The sequence below is a fragment of the Aplysia californica genome, unplaced genomic scaffold (assembly GCF_000002075.1).
Source record: "Aplysia californica isolate F4 #8 unplaced genomic scaffold, AplCal3.0 scaffold00339, whole genome shotgun sequence".
NCBI classification, from domain to species: domain Eukaryota; kingdom Metazoa; phylum Mollusca; class Gastropoda; order Aplysiida; family Aplysiidae; genus Aplysia; species Aplysia californica.
Genome location: NW_004797609.1, coordinates 795,413 through 796,696, shown reverse-complemented (window position 1 = coordinate 796,696; position 1,284 = coordinate 795,413). Strand labels below are relative to the sequence as shown.

The following is a 1,284-nucleotide window of genomic DNA, read 5'->3' as shown; positions in this document are numbered from 1 at the left end:
CCTTACAAAAAATATACTGACACGTCAGGCCTATTATCCTTTTTGTCGAATCAGTTACGCATCCCCCGTGTTGCCCTGGAGAGCTCAGCATAGCTGCTGAATCAGCGGCTTAGCGCCAGTCACGGAGATATTATAATTGTCACTTTGATAGCTACGTACGTACATTTCTTGTGTATACTAAAGATTTTAGCATGCTAAAATAATTAAAAACTATTTTCTACCATTTGCACTCATTTCAGAATAATAGATAGCATTTGTATAGCGCATATCCCCGCTCAACAGCAGGCTCTTTGCGCTTTACACTATATTATTACCCCAGCAGACCATAGAACACTCCGAAACATTCTCAGCTTCCCGGGAATACAGTGCAAGCAGCTGATTAAGCGCTCAAACACTAACAAACTGACAAGATCTTTCGCTGTCTATAGTCGGGTAACCATTCCCATTTGGGTGAAGTGAGGAAAATTCGTGTAAAGTGCCTTTCCCAAGGACACAACGTCTGGCCCCTGACGGGATTCGAACCCACGACCGTACGGTTGCGAGTCTGAGAGCCTAACCACTAGGCCACCGAGGCCACATTTTAAGAGTTTTAAAAATAGTTTTAAGATAGTTTAAGAGGTGGGCTTTTTCAAATTCGTGCTGAGTGAGATGGTAATACACTATCTCTGGAAATAAGATGGCGCTACTTTGTAAAATTGTCCTCTGTACGTGGGAATCGATTACATGTTTTTCGCTTGCGACAGCGAAGAGTCAAACCATTTCAGAATTCGTAACAGTCAGTGATCTCTATGTGCGTTTACGCGCCCCTACTTTTTCTTATTATACATTTTATATTATAGGTATTATATCATAAATTGCATTATACATCAGCGTTGCACTTGGCCCTAACCGCTCACCATGACTTGCAATGGCGGAAAATCGTTATTTGTTACTTACAACTTGAGACTGGCTCGTTGAAGGCATTATTAATGTCCATGTGGAATCCAAATTGGTTCACACTCTAAAAAAGATGGGGATGTTATAAGAGTTAAATTGCAAGTAAATAATAGCGTAATACCAGTCAATATCACCGGATTATATGTACATGCATGTGCCGGTGCTGGAACTTATAAATGAACTACATAACGTAACATTATGACAATCTCATGTCCTTGGTAAAACACAATGCATGTATTACTTGTTCATGTTGACGCATGAAGAAAGAACAAGTGAAATATAACAACATGGCATGCTATTTTCTAAGCTGTGACATATTTCGCGACCTTAGTGCTTTCTTGACCAATC

The 1,284-nt window shown here is 40.2% G+C and overlaps 1 protein-coding gene across 1 annotated transcript in view; it reads left to right on the top strand.

The window, feature by feature from the left end:
- LOC101850820 (flagellum-associated coiled-coil domain-containing protein 1) overlaps positions 1-1,284 on the top strand; it is a 55,359-nt gene that overhangs the window by 6,205 nt on the left and 47,870 nt on the right. The gene's annotated exons all lie outside the window — the stretch shown is intronic.